This window comes from Camelus dromedarius, chromosome 15 (assembly GCF_036321535.1).
Source record: "Camelus dromedarius isolate mCamDro1 chromosome 15, mCamDro1.pat, whole genome shotgun sequence".
Lineage (NCBI taxonomy): Eukaryota > Metazoa > Chordata > Mammalia > Artiodactyla > Camelidae > Camelus > Camelus dromedarius.
Genome location: NC_087450.1, coordinates 7,496,608 through 7,517,609, shown reverse-complemented (window position 1 = coordinate 7,517,609; position 21,002 = coordinate 7,496,608).

Below are 21,002 nucleotides of genomic sequence, written 5' to 3'. Positions count from 1 at the left end.
GGAGGTACAAGCTCCAACTCGTTTTACAGTGAAAACTGCAGGAACTTCCAACAGGCACTAGGAAACAGACTGAGAAACCAGAGTAAAATTTCTCCTAAAACCCGTTCCGTTTGTGCTATATGAAGGAACGCCTTTCCACATGCTCAGTTCTGAGAGATAATTGTGTGTGAAAGCCGTCCTTCACCTAGGTTGTTGGGAACACAAAGTTTCTTTTCATTTGCAAATTCCTATCCATACATATATATGTGGAGAAATCAACTCCAACCAGCGTTTGCAGTGAAAACTGCAGGAACTTCATACCGGCACTAGTAAACAGACTGAGAAATCAGAGTAAAGGGTTTTCCAGCAACCCGTTCACTTTTGCTAGGTGAACGAACTTTTCTCCACATGCTCATTTCTGAGTGATAAGACTGTGTGAAAGCCGTCCTTCTCCTAGCTTGTTGGGAGCACATAATTTGTTTTAAGTTGCAAACTCCAATCCATACATTTATATGAGGAGGTACTAGCTCCAACTCCGTTTTACAGTGATATTTGCAGGAACTTCAAACTGGAACTAGTAAACAGACTGAGAAACCAGAGTAACAGTATCACATGCAACCCGTTCAATTTGTGCTAGATGAACGAAACTCTCTCCACATGCTGAGTTCTGAGAGATAAGTGTGTGTGAAAGCCGTACTTCAAATAGCTTGTGGGAACACAAAGTTTCTTTTCAGTTGCGAAATCCACTCCATACATATATACGGGGATGTACTAGCTCCAACTCGGTTTTACAGTGAAAACTGCAGGAACTTTAAACCGGCACTAGGAAACAGACTGAGAAACCAGAGTAAAACTTTCTCCTGCAACCCGTTACATTAGTGCTAGATGAACGAACGTCTCTCCACATGCTCAGTTCTGAGAGGTAAGTGTGTGTGAAAGCCGTCCTTCACATAGTTTGTTGGGAACACAAAGTTTCTTTTCAGTTGCAAACTCCACTTCATACATATATATGTGGAATTACTAGGTCCAACTCGGTTTTACGGTGAAAACTGCAGGGAGTTCAAACCGGCACTAGGAAACACACTGAGAAACCAGAGTAAAAGTTTCACTTGCAACCCGTTCTCTTTGTGCTTTATGAACGAAATTCTCTCCACATGCTCACTTCTGAGTGATAAGTATGTGTGTAAACCGTCCTTCACGTAGCTTGTTGGGAACACAAAGATTCTGTTCAGTTGTAAATTCCACTCCATACATATATATGGGGAGGTATTAACTCCAACCTGCGTTTACAGTGAAAACTGCAGAAACATCAAACGGGCAATAGTAAACATACGGAGAAAACAGAGTAATAGTTTTTCCTGCAACTCGTTCCCTTTGTGCTACATGAGCGAACTTCACTCCACATGTTCAGATCTGAGAGATAAGTGTGTGTGAAACCGTCTTCCACCTAGCTTGTTGGGTACACAAATTTTATTTTCAGTTGCAGACTCTATTTCATACATATCTATGGGGCGGTTCTAGCTCAAACTCTGTTTTACAGTGAAAACTGAAGGAACTTCAAACAGGCAGTAGGAAACAGACTGAGAACCCAGAGTAAAGTTTTCTCCTGCAATCCATTCCATTTTTGCTAGATGAACGAACGTCTCACCACATGTTGAGTTCTGAGAGATCTGTTTGTGTGTAAGCCGTACTTCACCAAGTTTGTTGGGAATACAAAGCTTCTTTTCAGTTACCAAGTACATTCCATACATATATATGTGGAGATACTAACTACAACACGGGTTTACAGTGAAAACTGCAGGAAATTCAAACCGGCACTAGGAAACATACTGAGAAACCAGAGAAAAACTTTCACCTGCAAAATATTCCCTTTGGGCTAGATGAAAGAACGTCTGTCTACATGCTGAGTTCTGAGAGATTAATGTGTGTGAAAGCCGTCCTTCACCTAGCTTGTTGGAAACACAATGTTTCTTTTAATTTGCCAATTCCATTCCATACATATATATGGGGAGGTACTAGCTCCAAATCGGTTTTACACTGAAAACTGCAGGAACTTCAAACCGGCACTAGGAAACAGACTGAGAAACCTGAGTAAAAGTTTCTACTGCAATCCGTTACTTTTGTGCTAGATGAAGGAACGTCTCTCCACATGCTCAGTTCTGAGAGATAATTGTGTGTTTAAGCCGTTCTTCACCTAGCTTGTTAGAAACACAAAGTTTCTTCTCAGTAGCAAAAGTCACTCCATACATATATATGAGGAGGTACTATTTCCAACTCGGTTTTACAGTGAAAACTGCAGGAAATTCATACCGGCACTAAGTAACAGATTGAGAAAGTAGAGTAAAATTTCTCCTGCAACCTGTTCCATTTGAGGTAGAAGAACGAACGTCTCTCAACATAGTTCTGAGTGAAAAGTGTGTGTGAAAGCCGTTCTTCACCTAGCTTGTTGGGAACACAAATTTTCTTTTCAGTTGCTAACTCCATTCCATACATATATATGGGGAGGTCCTAGCTCCAACTCGGTTTTACAGTGAAAACTGCAGGAATATCAAACCGGCACTAGGGAACAGACAGAAAACAGAGTAAATGTTTCTCCTACAACCCGTTCAATTTGTGCTAGATGAACGAACGTCTCTCCACATGCTCAGTTTTGAGAGGTAAGTGTGTGTTTAAGCCGTCCTTCACCTAGCTTGTTGGGAACACTAAGTTTCTTTTCAGTTGCAAACTCCACTCCATACATATATATTGGGGAGGTACTATCCCCAAATTGGTTTTACAGTGAAAACTGCAGGAACTTCAAACCGGCACTAGGAAACATCCTGAGAAACCAGAGTAAAATTTTCCCTGCAACCCGTTCCCTTTGTGCTAGATGAACGAACGTCTCTCCACATGCTCAGTTCTGAGAGAAAAGTGTGTGTGAAAGCAGTCCTTCACCTTGATTGTAGGGAACACAAAGTTTGTTTTCAGTTGCTAACTCCACTCCATACATATCTATAGGGAGGTACTAGCTCCAACTCGGCTTTACAGTGAAAATTGCAGGAACTTGAAAACGGATCTAGGAAACAGACTGAGAAACCAGAGTAAAAGTTTATCCTGCAACCCGTTCCATTTTTGCTAGATGAACGGACGTCTCTCCACATGCTCAGTTCTGAGAGTTAGTTGTGTGTGAAAGCCAACCTTCACCTAGCTTGTTGGTAACACAATGTTTCTTTTCATTTGCCAATTCCACTGCATACATATACATGGGTAGGTCCTAGCTCCAACTCGGTTTTACAGAGAAAACTGCAGGAACTTCAAACCAGCACTAGGAAACAGACTGATAAACTAGAGTAAAATTTCTCCTGCAACCCGTTACATTTGTGCTAGATGAAGGAACGTCTCTCCACATGCTCAGTTCTGAGAGATAAGTGTGTGTGAAAGCCGTCCTTCACCTAGCTTGTTGGGAACACAAAGTTTCTTTTCAGTTGCAAAAGTCACTCCATACATATATATGAGGAGGTACTATTTCCACCTCGGTTTTACAGTGAAAACTGCAGGAAATTCAAACCGGCACTAAATAACAGACTGAGAAACTAGAGTAAAATTTCTCCTGAAACCTGTTCCATTTTAGGTAGAAGAACGAACGTCTCTCAACATAGTTCTGAGAGATAAGTGTGTGTGAAAGCCAGTCTTCACCTAGATTGTTGGGAACACAAATTTTCTTTTCAGATGCTAACTCCAATCCATACTTATATATGGGGAGGTCCTAACTTCAACTATGTTTTACAGTGAAAACTGCAGGAACTTCAAACCGGCACTAGGGAACAGACTGAGAAAGCAGAGTTAATGTTTCTCCTACAACCCGTTCCATTTGTGCTAGATGAACGAATGTCTCTCCACATGCTAAGTTCTGAGAGATAAGTGTGTGTGAAAGCCATACTTCACCTAACTTAATGGGAACACAAAGATTCTTTTCAATTGCCAACTCCTCTCCATACATATATATGTGGAGGTAATAGCTCCAACTCGGGTTTACAGTGAAAACTGCAGGAACTTCAAACCGGCACTAGGAAACAGACTGAGAAACCAGAGTAAAAGTTTCTCCTGCAACCCTTTCCCTTTGTGCTAGATGAACGAACGTCTCTCCACATGCTCAGTTCTGAGAGAAAATTGTGTGTGAAAGCCGTCCTTCACCTAGATTGTAGGGAACACAAAGTTTCTTTTCAGTTGCTAAAGTCACTCCATACATATATATGAGGAGGTACTATTTCCAACTCGGTTTCACAGTGAAAAATGCAGGAAATTAAAACTGGCACTAAGTAACAGACTGAGAAAATAGAGTAAAATTTCTCCTGCAACCTGTTCCATTTGAGGTACAAGAAGGTACGTCTCTCAACATAGTTCTTAGAGATAAGTGTGTGTGAAAGCCATTCATCACCAAGCTTGTTGGGAACAAAAAATTTCTTTTTAGTTGCTAACTCCATTCCATACATATATATAGGGAGTTCCTAGCTCCAACTCGGTTTTACAGTGAAAACTTCAGGAACTTCAAACCGGCACTAGGAAACACACTGAGAATCCAGAGTAAAATTTTCTTCTGCAACCCGTTCGTTTTTCGCTAGACGAAAGGACGTCTCTCAAAATGCTCAGTTGTGAGAGAAAATTGTGTGTGAACGCCTTTCTTCACCTATCTTGTTGTGAATACAAAGTTTCTTTTCAGTTGGAAACTCCATTCCATATATGTATATGGGGAGGTACTAGCTCCAACTCGGTTTAACAGTGAAAACTGCAGGAACTTCAAACCGGCACTAGGAAACAGTCTGAGAAAACTGATTAAAAGTTTCTCCTGCATCCCGTTCCCTTTGCGCTAGATGAACGAACGTCTCTCCACATGCTCATTTCTGAGAGATATGTGTGTGTTAAAGCCGTCCTTCACCTAGCTTGTTGGGAACACAAAGTTTCTTTTCAGTTGTAAACTCCACTCCATACATATATATGGGGAGGTACTAGCTCCAAATCTGTTTTACAGTGTAAACTGCAAGAAATTCATACCGGCACTAGGATACATACTGAGAATCAGAGAAAAAATATCACCTGTAAACCGTTTCATTTTTGATAGATGAACGAACGTCTCTCCACATGCTCAGATCTGAGAGATAAGGTGTGTGAAAGCCGTCCTTCATCTAGCTTGTTGGAAACACGAAGTTTCTTTTCAGTTGCAAAAGTCACTCCATACAAATATATGAGGAGGTACTATTTCCAACTCGGTTTTACAGTGAAAACTGCAGGAAATTCATACCGGCACTAAGTAACAGACTGAGAAACTAGAGTAAAATTTCTCCTGCAACCTGTTCCATTTGAGGTAGAAGAACGAACGTCTCTCAACATAGTTCTGAGAGATAATAGTGTGTGAAAACCGTTCTTCATCTACCTTGTTGGGAACAAAAATTTTCTTTTCAGTTGCTAACTCCATTCCATACATATATATGGGGAGGTCCTAGCTCCAACTCGGTTTACAGTGAAAACTGCAGGAACATCAAACCAGCAGTAGGGAACAGACTGAGAATCCAGAGTAAATGTTTCTCCTACAACCCGTTCCATTTGTGCTAGATGAACGAACGTCTCTCCACATGCTCAGTTCTGAGAGATAAGTGTGTGTTTAAGCCGTCCTTCACCTAGCTTGTTGGGAACACAAAGTTTCTTTTCAGTTGCAAACTACACTCCATACATATATATTGGGGAGGTACTATCTCCAAATTGGTTTTACAGTGAAAACTGCAGGAACTTCAAACCGGCACTAGGAAACAGACCGAGAAACCAGAGTAAAAGTTTTTCCTGCAACCCGTTCCCTTTGTGCTAGAAGAACGACCGTCTCTCCACATGCTCAGTTCTGAGAGATAAGTGTGTGTTTAAGCCGTCCTTCACCTAGCTTGTTGGGAACACAAAGTTTCTTTTCAGTTGCAAACTCCACTCCATACATATATATTGGGGAGGTACTATCTCCAAATTGGTTTTACAGTGAAAACTGCAGGAACTTCAAACCGGCACTAGGAAACAGACCGAGAAACCAGAGTAAAAGTTTTTCCTGCAACCCGTTCCCTTTGTGCTAGATGAACGAACGTCTCTCCACATGCTCATTTCTGAGAGAAAATTGTGTGTGAAAGCCGTCCTTCACCTAGATTGTAGGGAACACAAAGTTTCTTTTCAGTTGCAAAAGTCACTCCATACATATATATGAGGAGGTACTATTTCCAACTCGGTTTTACAGTGAAAAATGCAGGAAATTCAAACCGGGACTAAGTAACAGACTGAGAAACTAGAGTAAAATTTCTCCTGCAACCTGTTCCATTTGAGGTAGAAGAACGAACGTCTCTCAACATAGTTCTGAGAGATAAGTGTGTGTGAAAGCCATTCTTCACCAAGCTTGTTGGGAACAAAAAATTTCTTTTTAGTTGCTAACTCCATTCCATACATATATATGGGGAGGTCCTAGCTCCAACTCGGTTTTACAGTGAAAACTGCAGGAACTTCAAACCGGCACTAGGAAACACACTGAGAATCCAGAGTAAAAGTTTCTTCTGCAACCGTTCCTTTTTCGTTAGACGAAAGGACGTCTCTCAAAATGCTCAGTTGTGAGAGATAAGTGTGTGTGAACGCCGTTCTTCACCTATCTTGTTGGGAATACAAAGTTTCTTTTCAGTTGGAAACTCCATTCCATACATATATATGGGGAGGTACTAGCTCCAACTCGGTTTAACAGTGAAAACTGCAGGAAAATCAAACCGGCACTAGGAAACAGTCTGAGAAAACTGAGTAAATGTTTCTCCTGCAACCCGTTCCTTTTGCGCTAAATGAACGTACGTCTCTCCACATGCTCATTTCTGAGAGATATGTGAGTGTGAAAGCCGTACATCACGTAGCTTGTTGGGAACACAAAGTTTCTTTTCAGTTGCAAACTCCAATTCATACATATATATGGGGAGGTACTAGCTCCAACTCGGTTTTACGGTGTAAACTGCAGGAGCTTCAAACCGGGACTAGGAATCAGACTGAGAAACCAGAGTAAAATTTTCTCTTGCAACCAGTTCCATTTGTGCTATATGAACGAAATTCTCTCCACATGCTCACTTCTGAGAGATAAGTGTGTGTGTAAACCGTCCTTCACCTAGCTTGTTGGGAACACAAAGATTCTGTTCAGTTGCAAATTCCACTCCGTATATATATATGGGGAGGTATTAACTCCAACCTGCGTTTATAGTGAAAACTTTAGAAACTTGAAACAGGCACTAGGAAACAGACTGAGAAACCAGAGTAAATTTTTCTCCTGAAATCCATTCCGTTTTTGCTAGATGAACGAACGTCTCACCACATGCTGAGTTCTGAGAGAAATTTTTGTGGGTAAGCCGTACTTCATCTAGCTTGTTGTGAATACAAAGTTTCATTTCAGTTGCAAACTCCACTCCGACAATATCTATGGGGAGATACTAGCTCCAACTCGAGTTCACAGTTAAAACTGCAGGAACTTCAAACCGGCACTAGGAAACAGACTGAGAAACCAGATTAAAAGTTTCTCCTGCAACCCGTTCCGTTTGCGCTAGATGAACAAAAGTCTCTCAACATGCTCAATTCAGAGTGATAAGTGTGCGTGAAAGCTGTCCTTCACCTAGCTTGTTGGGTACACAAAGTTTCTTTTCAGTTGCTAATTCCACCCAATACATATCTATGGGGAGTTACTAGCTCCAACTCGCTTTTACACAGAATACTGCAGGAACTTCAAACCGGCACTAGGAAACAGCCTGAGAAACCACACTAATAGTTTCCCTGCAACCAGTTTTTTGTGCTAGATGAACGAACGTCTCTCCACATGCTCATTTCTGAGAGATAAGTGTGTGTGAATGCCGCTTCACCTAGCTTGATGGGAACACAAAGATTCTTTTCAGTTGCAAACTCCACTCCATACATATATATGGGGAGGTACTAGCTCTGACTCGGGTTTAGAGTGAAAACTGCAGGAACTTCAAACCTGCTCTAGGAAACAGACTGAGATATCAGAGTAAATGTTTCCTCTGCAACCCGTTCTTTTCTGCTAGATGAACAAACGTCTCTCCACATGCACAGTTCTGAGAGATAAGTTTGTGTGAAAGCCGTACTTCCCCTATGTTGTTGGGAATACAAAGTTTCTTTTCAGTTGCAAACTCCACTCCATACATAAATATGGGGAGTTAGTAGCTCCAACACGTGTTTACAGAGATATCTGCAGGAACTTCAAACCGGGACTAGGAAACAGACTGAGAAACCAGAGTAATAGTTTCTCCTGCAACCCGTTGACTTTGTGCTAGATGAACGAACGTCTCTCCACATGCTCAGTTCTGAGAGATATGTGTGTGTGAAAGCCGTCCTTCAACTAGCTTGTTGGGAACACAAAGTTTCCTTTCAGTTGCCAAATCCACTCCATACATATATATGGGGAGGTACAAGCTCCAACACGGTTTTACAGTGAAAACTGCAGGAACTTCAAACCGGCACTAGGAAAGAGGCTGAGAAACAAGAGTAAATGTTTCTCCTACAACCCGTTCCCTTTGTGCTTGATGATCGATACTCTTTCCACATGCTCAGTTCTGAGAGATAAGTGTGTGTGAAAGCCGTCCTTCACATAGCTTGCTGGGAACACAAAGTTTCTATTCAGTTGCAAAATCCACTTCATATATATATATGGGGAGGTACTAGCACCAACTCGGTTTTGCAGTGAAAAATGCAGATTCTTCAAACAAGCACTAGGAAACAGACTGAAAAAACAGAGTAAAATTTTCTCCTGCAACCTGTTCCCTTTGTGCTAGATGAACGAACTTTTCTCCAGATGCTCAGTTCTGAGAGATAAGTGTGTGTGTAAACCGTCCTTCAACTAGATTGTTGGGAACTCAAATTTTCTTTTCAGTTCAAATTCCAATCCATAAATATATATGTGGAGAAATTAAATCCAAACTGCGATTGAAGTGAAAACTGCAGGAACTTCAAACCGGCACTAGTAAACAGACTGAGAAATCAGAGTAAAGGGTTTTCCTGCAACCCGTTCCCTTTGTGCTAGATGAACGAACTTTTCTCCACATGCTCATTTCTGAGTGATAAAACTGTGTGAAAGCCTTCCTTCACCTAGCTTGTTGGGAAACCATACTTTGTTTTAAGTTGCAAACTCCAATCCATACATTTATATGAAGAGGTACTAGCTCCAAATCCGTTTTACAGTGATAATTGCAGGAACTTCAAACTGGAACTAGTAAACAGACTGGGAAACCAGAGTCAAAGTATCTCATGCAACCCGTTCCCTTTCTGCTAGATAAACAAACGTCTCTCCACATGCTCAGTTCAGAGTGATAAGTGTGTGTGAAAGCCGTATTTCATGTAACATTTCAGGAACACAAAGTTTCTTTTCAGTTGCAAACTCCACTCCATACATATCTATGGGGATGTACTAGCTCCAAATCGTGTTCACAGTGAAAACTGCAGGAACTTCAAATCGGCACTAGGACACAGACTGAGAAAACTGAGTAAAAGTTTCTCCTGCAACCCGACCCCTTTGCGCTAGATGAACGAACGTCTTTCCACTTGCTAAGTTCTGAGAGATAAGTGTGTGTGAAAGCCTTCCTTCACCTATCTTCTTAGGAACACAAAGTTTGTTTCCAGTTGCCAACTCCACTCCATAAATATATATGGGGAAATACTAGCTCCAACTCGGGTTTTAATGAAAACTGCAGGAACTTCCAACCGGCACTAGGAAACAGACTGAGAAACCAGGGTAAAAGTTTCTCCTGCAACACGTTCCGTTTGTGCTATATGAACGAACGTCTCTCCACATGCTCAGTTCTGAGAGATAAGTGTGTGTGAAAGCCGTCCTTCTCCTAGCTTGTTGGGAACACAAAGTTTCTTTTCAGTTGCAAAAGCCACTCCATACACATATATATCGGAGGTACTATTTCCAACTCGGTTTTACAGTGAAAACTGCAGGAAAATCATACCGGCACTAGGTAACAGAATGAGGAACTAGAGTAAAATTTCTCCTGCAACCTGTTCCATTTGAGGTAGAAGAACGAACGTCTCTCAACATAGTTCTGAGAGATAAGTGTGTGTGAAAAACGTTCTTCACCTAGCTTGTTGGCAACACAAATTTTCTTTTCAATTGCTAACTCCATTCCATACATATATATGGGGAGGTCCTAGCTCCAACTCGGTTTTACAGTGAAAACTGCAGGAACTTCAAACCGGCACTAGGAAACAGACTGAGAAACCAGAGTAAAAGTTTCTCCTGCAACCCTTTCCCTTTGTGCTAGATGAACGAACGTCTCTCCACATGCTCAGTTCTGAGAGAAAATTGTGTGTGAAAGCCGTCCTTCACCTAGATTGTAGGGAACACAAAGTTTCTTTTCAGTTGCTAAAGTCACTCCATACATATATATGAGGAGGTACTATTTCCAACTCGGTTTCACAGTGAAAAATGCAGGAAATTAAAACTGGCACTAAGTAACAGACTGAGAAAATAGAGTAAAATTTCTCCTGCAACCTGTTCCATTTGAGGTACAAGAAGGTACGTCTCTCAACATAGTTCTTAGAGATAAGTGTGTGTGAAAGCCATTCATCACCAAGCTTGTTGGGAACAAAAAATTTCTTTTTAGTTGCTAACTCCATTCCATACATATATATAGGGAGTTCCTAGCTCCAACTCGGTTTTACAGTGAAAACTTCAGGAACTTCAAACCGGCACTAGGAAACACACTGAGAATCCAGAGTAAAATTTTCTTCTGCAACCCGTTCGTTTTTCGCTAGACGAAAGGACGTCTCTCAAAATGCTCAGTTGTGAGAGAAAATTGTGTGTGAACGCCGTTCTTCACCTATCTTGTTGTGAATACAAAGTTTCTTTTCAGTTGGAAACTCCATTCCATATATGTATATGGGGAGGTACTAGCTCCAACTCGGTTTAACAGTGAAAACTGCAGGAACTTCAAACCGGCACTAGGAAACAGTCTGAGAAAACTGATTAAAAGTTTCTCCTGCATCCCGTTCCCTTTGCGCTAGATGAACGAACGTCTCTCCACATGCTCATTTCTGAGAGATATGTGTGTGTTAAAGCCGTCCTTCACCTAGCTTGTTGGGAACACAAAGTTTCTTTTCAGTTGTAAACTCCACTCCATACATATGTATGGGGAGGTACTAGCTCCAAATCTGTTTTACAGTGTAAACTGCAAGAAATTCATACCGGCACTAGGATACATACTGAGAATCAGAGAAAAAATATCACCTGTAAACCGTTTCATTTTTGATAGATGAACGAACGTCTCTCCACATGCTCAGATCTGAGAGATAAGGTGTGTGAAAGCCGTCCTTCATCTAGCTTGTTGGAAACACGAAGTTTCTTTTCAGTTGCAAAAGTCACTCCATACAAATATATGAGGAGGTACTATTTCCAACTCGGTTTTACAGTGAAAACTGCAGGAAATTCATACCGGCACTAAGTAACAGACTGAGAAACTAGAGTAAAATTTCTCCTGCAACCTGTTCCATTTGAGGTAGAAGAACGAACGTCTCTCAACATAGTTCTGAGAGATAATAGTGTGTGAAAACCGTTCTTCATCTACCTTGTTGGGAACAAAAATTTTCTTTTCAGTTGCTAACTCCATTCCATACATATATATGGGGAGGTCCTAGCTCCAACTCGGTTTACAGTGAAAACTGCAGGAACATCAAACCAGCAGTAGGGAACAGACTGAGAATCCAGAGTAAATGTTTCTCCTACAACCCGTTCCATTTGTGCTAGATGAACGAACGTCTCTCCACATGCTCAGTTCTGAGAGATAAGTGTGTGTTTAAGCCGTCCTTCACCTAGCTTGTTGGGAACACAAAGTTTCTTTTCAGTTGCAAACTACACTCCATACATATATATTGGGGAGGTACTATCTCCAAATTGGTTTTACAGTGAAAACTGCAGGAACTTCAAACCGGCACTAGGAAACAGACCGAGAAACCAGAGTAAAAGTTTTTCCTGCAACCCGTTCCCTTTGTGCTAGAAGAACGACCGTCTCTCCACATGCTCAGTTCTGAGAGATAAGTGTGTGTTTAAGCCGTCCTTCACCTAGCTTGTTGGGAACACAAAGTTTCTTTTCAGTTGCAAACTCCACTCCATACATATATATTGGGGAGGTACTATCTCCAAATTGGTTTTACAATGAAAACTGCAGGAACTTCAAACCGGCACTAGGAAACAGACCGAGAAACCAGAGTAAAAGTTTTTCCTGCAACCCGTTCCCTTTGTGCTAGATGAACGAACGTCTCTCCACATGCTCATTTCTGAGAGAAAATTGTGTGTGAAAGCCGTCCTTCACCTAGATTGTAGGGAACACAAAGTTTCTTTTCAGTTGCAAAAGTCACTCCATACATATATATGAGGAGGTACTATTTCCAACTCGGTTTTACAGTGAAAAATGCAGGAAATTCAAACCGGGACTAAGTAACAGACTGAGAAACTAGAGTAAAATTTCTCCTGCAACCTGTTCCATTTGAGGTAGAAGAACGAACGTCTCTCAACATAGTTCTGAGAGATAAGTGTGTGTGAAAGCCATTCTTCACCAAGCTTGTTGGGAACAAAAAATTTCTTTTTAGTTGCTAACTCCATTCCATACATATATATGGGGAGGTCCTAGCTCCAACTCGGTTTTACAGTGAAAACTGCAGGAACTTCAAACCGGCACTAGGAAACACACTGAGAATCCAGAGTAAAAGTTTCTTCTGCAACCGTTCCTTTTTCGTTAGACGAAAGGACGTCTCTCAAAATGCTCAGTTGTGAGAGATAAGTGTGTGTGAACGCCGTTCTTCACCTATCTTGTTGGGAATACAAAGTTTCTTTTCAGTTGGAAACTCCATTCCATACATATATATGGGGAGGTACTAGCTCCAACTCGGTTTAACAGTGAAAACTGCAGGAAAATCAAACCGGCACTAGGAAACAGTCTGAGAAAACTGAGTAAATGTTTCTCCTGCAACCCGTTCCTTTTGCGCTAAATGAACGTACGTCTCTCCACATGCTCATTTCTGAGAGATATGTGAGTGTGAAAGCCGTACATCACGTAGCTTGTTGGGAACACAAAGTTTCTTTTCAGTTGCAAACTCCAATTCATACATATATATGGGGAGGTACTAGCTCCAACTCGGTTTTACGGTGTAAACTGCAGGAGCTTCAAACCGGGACTAGGAATCAGACTGAGAAACCAGAGTAAAATTTTCTCTTGCAACCAGTTCCATTTGTGCTATATGAACGAAATTCTCTCCACATGCTCACTTCTGAGAGATAAGTGTGTGTGTAAACCGTCCTTCACCTAGCTTGTTGGGAACACAAAGATTCTGTTCAGTTGCAAATTCCACTCCGTATATATATATGGGGAGGTATTAACTCCAACCTGCGTTTATAGTGAAAACTTTAGAAACTTGAAACAGGCACTAGGAAACAGACTGAGAAACCAGAGTAAATTTTTCTCCTGAAATCCATTCCGTTTTTGCTAGATGAACGAACGTCTCACCACATGCTGAGTTCTGAGAGAAATTTTTGTGGGTAAGCCGTACTTCATCTAGCTTGTTGTGAATACAAAGTTTCATTTCAGTTGCAAACTCCACTCCGACAATATCTATGGGGAGATACTAGCTCCAACTCGAGTTCACAGTTAAAACTGCAGGAACTTCAAACCGGCACTAGGAAACAGACTGAGAAACCAGATTAAAAGTTTCTCCTGCAACCCGTTCCGTTTGCGCTAGATGAACAAAAGTCTCTCAACATGCTCAATTCAGAGTGATAAGTGTGCGTGAAAGCTGTCCTTCACCTAGCTTGTTGGGTACACAAAGTTTCTTTTCAGTTGCTAATTCCACCCAATACATATCTATGGGGAGTTACTAGCTCCAACTCGCTTTTACACAGAATACTGCAGGAACTTCAAACCGGCACTAGGAAACAGCCTGAGAAACCACACTAATAGTTTCCCTGCAACCAGTTTTTTGTGCTAGATGAACGAACGTCTCTCCACATGCTCATTTCTGAGAGATAAGTGTGTGTGAATGCCGCTTCACCTAGCTTGATGGGAACACAAAGATTCTTTTCAGTTGCAAACTCCACTCCATACATATATATGGGGAGGTACTAGCTCTGACTCGGGTTTAGAGTGAAAACTGCAGGAACTTCAAACCTGCTCTAGGAAACAGACTGAGATATCAGAGTAAATGTTTCCTCTGCAACCCGTTCTTTTCTGCTAGATGAACAAACGTCTCTCCACATGCACAGTTCTGAGAGATAAGTTTGTGTGAAAGCCGTACTTCCCCTATGTTGTTGGGAATACAAAGTTTCTTTTCAGTTGCAAACTCCACTCCATACATAAATATGGGGAGTTAGTAGCTCCAACACGTGTTTACAGAGATATCTGCAGGAACTTCAAACCGGGACTAGGAAACAGACTGAGAAACCAGAGTAATAGTTTCTCCTGCAACCCGTTGACTTTGTGCTAGATGAACGAACGTCTCTCCACATGCTCAGTTCTGAGAGATATGTGTGTGTGAAAGCCGTCCTTCAACTAGCTTGTTGGGAACACAAAGTTTCCTTTCAGTTGCCAAATCCACTCCATACATATATATGGGGAGGTACAAGCTCCAACACGGTTTTACAGTGAAAACTGCAGGAACTTCAAACCGGCACTAGGAAAGAGGCTGAGAAACAAGAGTAAATGTTTCTCCTACAACCCGTTCCCTTTGTGCTTGATGATCGATACTCTTTCCACATGCTCAGTTCTGAGAGATAAGTGTGTGTGAAAGCCGTCCTTCACATAGCTTGCTGGGAACACAAAGTTTCTATTCAGTTGCAAAATCCACTTCATATATATATATGGGGAGGTACTAGCACCAACTCGGTTTTGCAGTGAAAAATGCAGATTCTTCAAACAAGCACTAGGAAACAGACTGAAAAAACAGAGTAAAATTTTCTCCTGCAACCTGTTCCCTTTGTGCTAGATGAACGAACTTTTCTCCAGATGCTCAGTTCTGAGAGATAAGTGTGTGTGTAAACCGTCCTTCAACTAGATTGTTGGGAACTCAAATTTTCTTTTCAGTTCAAATTCCAATCCATAAATATATATGTGGAGAAATTAAATCCAAACTGCGATTGAAGTGAAAACTGCAGGAACTTCAAACCGGCACTAGTAAACAGACTGAGAAATCAGAGTAAAGGGTTTTCCTGCAACCCGTTCCCTTTGTGCTAGATGAACGAACTTTTCTCCACATGCTCATTTCTGAGTGATAAAACTGTGTGAAAGCCTTCCTTCACCTAGCTTGTTGGGAAACCATACTTTGTTTTAAGTTGCAAACTCCAATCCATACATTTATATGAAGAGGTACTAGCTCCAAATCCGTTTTACAGTGATAATTGCAGGAACTTCAAACTGGAACTAGTAAACAGACTGGGAAACCAGAGTCAAAGTATCTCATGCAACCCGTTCCCTTTCTGCTAGATAAACAAACGTCTCTCCACATGCTCAGTTCAGAGTGATAAGTGTGTGTGAAAGCCGTATTTCATGTAACATTTCAGGAACACAAAGTTTCTTTTCAGTTGCAAACTCCACTCCATACATATCTATGGGGATGTACTAGCTCCAAATCGTGTTCACAGTGAAAACTGCAGGAACTTCAAATCGGCACTAGGACACAGACTGAGAAAACTGAGTAAAAGTTTCTCCTGCAACCCGACCCCTTTGCGCTAGATGAACGAACGTCTTTCCACTTGCTAAGTTCTGAGAGATAAGTGTGTGTGAAAGCCTTCCTTCACCTATCTTCTTAGGAACACAAAGTTTGTTTCCAGTTGCCAACTCCACTCCATAAATATATATGGGGAAATACTAGCTCCAACTCGGGTTTTAATGAAAACTGCAGGAACTTCCAACCGGCACTAGGAAACAGACTGAGAAACCAGGGTAAAAGTTTCTCCTGCAACACGTTCCGTTTGTGCTATATGAACGAACGTCTCTCCACATGCTCAGTTCTGAGAGATAAGTGTGTGTGAAAGCCGTCCTTCTCCTAGCTTGTTGGGAACACAAAGTTTCTTTTCAGTTGCAAAAGCCACTCCATACACATATATATCGGAGGTACTATTTCCAACTCGGTTTTACAGTGAAAACTGCAGGAAAATCATACCGGCACTAGGTAACAGAATGAGGAACTAGAGTAAAATTTCTCCTGCAACCTGTTCCATTTGAGGTAGAAGAACGAACGTCTCTCAACATAGTTCTGAGAGATAAGTGTGTGTGAAAAACGTTCTTCACCTAGCTTGTTGGCAACACAAATTTTCTTTTCAATTGCTAACTCCATTCCATACATATATATGGGGAGGTCCTAGCTCCAACTCGGTTTTACAGTGAAAACTGCAGGAACTTCAAACCGGCACTAGGGAACAGACTGAGAAACCAGGGTAAAAGTTTCTCCTGCAACCCGTTCCTTTTGCGCTAGATGATGAACGTCTCTCCACATGCTCATTTCTGAGAGATAAGTGTGTGTGAAAGCCGTCCATCACCAAGCTTGTTGGGAACACAAATTTTCTTTTCAGTTGCAAAGTCCACTCCATACATATAAATGGGGAGGTACAAGCTCCAACTCGTTTTACAGTGATATTTGCAGGAACTTCAAACTGGAACTAGTAAACAGACTGAGAAACCAGAGTAACAGTATCTCATGCAACCCGTTCACTTTGTGCTAGATGAACGAACGTCTCTCCACATGCTCAGTTCTGAGAGATAAGTGTGTGTGAAAGCCTTTCTTCACCTATCTTGTTGGGAACACAAAGTTTCTTTTCATTTGCCAACTGCACTCCATACATATCAATGGGGATGTACTAGCTCCAAATCGGGTTCACAGTGAAAACTGCAGGAACTTCAAATCGGCATTAGGACACAGACTGAGAAACCTCAGTAAAAGTTTCTCCTGCAACCCGATCCCTTTGCGCTAGATGAACGAACGTCTGTCCACATGCTCATTTCTGAGAGATAAGTGTGTGTGAAAGCCGTACTTCACCTAGCTTGTTGGGAACACAAAGTTTTTTTTCAGTTGCCAAATCCACTCCATACATATATACGGGGATGTACTAGCTCCAACTCGGTTTTACAGTGAAAACTGCAGGAACTTTAAACCGGCACTAGGAAACAGACTGAGAAACCAGAGTAAAACTTTCTCCTGCAACCCGTTACATTAGTGCTAGATGAACGAACGTCTCTCCACATGCTCAGTTCTGAGAGATAAGTGTGTGTGAAAGCCGTCCTTCACATAGTTTGTTGGGAACACAAAGTTTCTTTTCAGTTGCAAACTCCACTTCATACATATATATGTGGAATTACTAGGTCCAACTCGGTTTTACGGTGAAAACTGCAGGGAGTTCAAACCGGCACTAGGAAACACACTGAGAAACCAGAGTAAAAGTTTCACTTGCAACCAGTTCTCTTTGTGTTTTATGAACGAAATTCTCTCCACATGCTCACTTCTGAGTGATAAGTATGTGTGTAAACCGTCCTTCACGTAGCTTGTTGGGAACACAAAGATTCTGTTCAGTTGTAAATTCCACTCCATACATATATATGGGGAGGTATTAACTCCAACCTGCGTTTACAGTGAAAACTGCAGAAACATCAAACGGGCAATAGTAAACATACAGAGAAAACAGAGTAATAGTTTTTCCTGCAACTCGTTCCCTTTGTGCTACATGAGCGAACTTCACTCCACATGTTGAGATCTGAGAGATAAGTGTGTGTGAAACCGTCTTCCACCTAGCTTGTTGGGTACACAAATTTTATTTTCAGTTGCAGACTCTATTTCATACATATCTATGGGGCGGTTCTAGCTCAAACTCTGTTTTACAGTGAAAACTGAAGGAACTTCAAACAGGCAGTAGGAAACAGACTGAGAACCCAGAGTAAAGTTTTCTCCTGCAATCCATTCCAATTTTGCTAGATGAACGAACGTCTCACCACATGTTGAGTTCTGAGAGATCTGTTTGTGTGTAAGCCGTACTTCACCAAGTTTGTTGGGAATACAAAGCTTCTTTTCAGTTACCAAGTACATTCCATACATATATATGTGGAGATACTAACTACAACTCGGGTTTACAGTGAAAACTGCAGGAAATTCAAACCGGCACTAGGAAACATACTGAGAAACCAGAGAAAAACGTTCACCTGCAACCTATTCCCTTTGGGCTAGATGAAAGAACGTCTGTCTACATGCTCAGTTCTGAGAGATTAATGTGTGTGAAAGCCGTCCTTCACCTAGCTTGTTGGAAACACAATGTTTCTTTTAATTTGCCAATTCCACTCCATACATATATATGCGGAGGTACTAGCTCCAAATCGGTTTTACACTGAAAACTGCAGGAACTTCAAACCGGCACTAGGAAACAGACTGAGAAACCTGAGTAAAAGTTTCTCCTGCAATCCGTTACTTTTGTGCTAGATGAAGGAACGTCTCTCCACATGCTCAGTTCTGAGAGATAAGTGTGTGTGAACGCCGTCCTTCACCTAGCTTGTTAGAAACACAAAGTTTCTTTTCAGTAGCAAAAGTCACTCCATACATATATATGAGGAGGTACTATTTCCAACTCGGTTTTACAGTGAAAACTGCAGGAAATTCATACCGGCACTAAGTAACAGACTGAGAAACTAGAGTAAAATTTCTCCTGCAACCTGTTCCATTTGAGGTAGAAGAACGAACGTCTCTCAACATAGTTCTGAGTGAAAAGTGTGTGTGAAAGCCGTTCTTCACCTAGCTTGTTGGGAACACAAATTTTCTTTTCAGTTGCTAACTCCATTCCATACATATATATGGGGAGGTCCTAGCTCCAACTCGGTTTTACAGTGAAAACTGCAGGAACATCAAACCGGCACTAGGGAACAGACAGAAACCTGAGTAAATATTTCTCCTACAACCCGTTCAATTTGTGCTAGATGAACGAACGTCTCTCCACATGCTCAGTTTTGAGAGATAAGTGTGTGTTTAAGCCGTCCTTCACCTAGCTTGTTGGGAACACTAAGTTCCTTTTCAGTTGCAAACTCCCCTCCATACATATATATTGGGGAGGTACTATCCCCAAATTGGTTTTACAGTGAAAACTGCAGGAACTTCAAACCGGCACTAGGAAACATCCTGAGAAACCAGAGTAAAATTTTCCCTACAACCCGTTCCCTTTGTGCTAGATGAACGAACGTCTCTCCACATGCTCAATTCTGAGAGAAAAGTGTGTGTGAAAGCAGTCCTTCACCTAGATTGTAGGGAACACAAAGTTTGTTTTCAGTTGCTAACTCCACTCCATACATATCTATAGGGAGGTACGAGCTCCAACTCGGTTTTACAGTGAAAATTGCAGGAACGTGAAAACGGATCTAGGAAACAGACTTAGAAACCAGAGTAAAAGTTTATCCTGCAACCCGTTACATTTTTGCTAGAAGAACGAACGTCTCTCCACGTGCTCAGTTCTGAGAGTTAGTTGTGTGTGAAAGCCAACTTTCACCTAGCTTGTTGGTAACACAATGTTTCTTTTCATTTGCCAATTCCACTGCATACATATACATGGGTAGGTCCTAGCTCCAACTCGGTTTTACAGTGAAAACTGCAGGAACTTCAAACCGGCACTAGGAAACAGACTGATAAACTAGAGTAAAATTTCTCCTGCAACCCGTTACATTTGTGCTAGATGAAGGAACGTCTCTCCACATGCTCAGTTCTGAGAGATAAGTGTGTGTGAAAGCCGTCCTTCACCTAGCTTGTTGTGAACACAAAGTTTCTTTTCAGTTGCAAAAGTCACTCCATACATATATATGAGGTGGTACTATTTCCAACTCGGTTTTACAGTGAAAACTGCAGGAAATTCCAACCGGCACTAAATAACAGACTGAGAAACTAGAGTAAAATTTCTCCTGAAACCTGTTCCATTTGAGGTAGAAGAACGAACGTCTCTCAACATAGTTCTGAGAGATAAGTGTGTGTGAAAGCCAGTCTTCACCTAGCTTGTTGGGAACACAAATTTTCTTTTCAGTTGCTAACTCCAATCCATACTTATATATGGGGAGGTACTAACTTCAACTAGGTTTTACAGTGAAAACTGCAGGAACTTCAAACCGGCACTAGGAAACAGACTGAGAAACCAGAGTAAAAGTTTCTCCTGCAACCCGTTCCCTTTGTGCTAGATGAACGAACGTCTCTCCACATGCTAAGTTCTGAGAGAAAATTGTGTGTGAAAGCCGTCCTTCACCTAGATTGTAGGGAACACAAAGTTTCTTTTCAGTTGCAAAAGTCACTCCATACATATATATGTGGAGGTACTATTTCCAACTCGGTTTTACAGTGATAAATGCAGGAAATTCAAACCGGCACTAAGTAACAGACTGAGAAACTAGAGTAAAATTTCTCCTGCAACCTGTTCCATTTGAGGTAGAAGAACGAACGTCTCTCAACATAGTTCTGAGAGATAAGTGTGTGTGAAAAACGTTCTTCACCTAGCTTGTTGGCAACACAAATTTTCTTTACAGTTGCTAACTCCATTCCATACATATATATGGGGAGGTCCTAGCTCCAACTCGGTTTTACAGTGAAAACTTCAGGAACTTCAAACCGGCACTAGGAATCACACTGAGAATCCAGAGTAAAAGTTTCTTACGCAACCCGTTCGTTTTTCGCTAGACGAAAAGACGTCTCTCAAAATGCTCAGTTGTGAGAGATAATTGTGTGTGAATGCCGTTTTTCACCTATCTTGTTGGGAATACAAAGTTTCTTTTCAGTTGGAGACTCCATTCCATATATGAATATGGGGAGGTACTAGCTCCAACTCGGTTTAACAGTGAAAACTGCAGGAACTTCAAACCGGCACTAGGAAACAGTCTGAGAAAACTGATTAATAGTTTCTCCTGCATCCCGTTCCCTTTGCGCTAGATGAACGAACGTCTCTCCACATGCTCATTTCTGAGAGATATGTGTGTGATAAAGCCGTCCTT